Here is a 415-nt window from a genome sequence, read left to right as displayed (position 1 = left end):
GAAAAAAAAAAAAAAAAAAAAAAAAAGGGAAGATGAACGGCGAACGATGGAGGGAAGGGGGAGGGGAAGGAGGAGGAGGGGGGAAAAAACAGCGGAGCAACAACACATTCGCGGAATGAAGGGACGGGAGATTGGCCGGCGATAATCATCGGGGCCGTCAATTTTCCGGCGAATGTAAAATCACCGTCACGTCGGCGAATTATGGCCGCGTCAGGCCGCGTTCTTTGTACATATTTCGCCCGAAATTCGAGTGTCAGTGCATGGGATAAAACGTAATGAGCCACGCGTTCCGGTCGGCCAGCTTTGGCCACCAGCGGGGAAATTATGGCGGAGGCGACCGATGTTAAAAGCGCGATGTAAATTCGGGGCAACGTGGATGCATGCACGCGCCTCCCATATACACGAAGCTCGAGCA

The sequence above is a fragment of the Apis dorsata genome, unplaced genomic scaffold (assembly GCF_000469605.1).
Source record: "Apis dorsata unplaced genomic scaffold, Apis dorsata 1.3 scaffold_61, whole genome shotgun sequence".
NCBI lineage: Eukaryota > Metazoa > Arthropoda > Insecta > Hymenoptera > Apidae > Apis > Apis dorsata.
The sequence above is the reverse complement of the archived record's forward strand: the minus strand, read 5'-3'. Positions refer to the sequence as shown.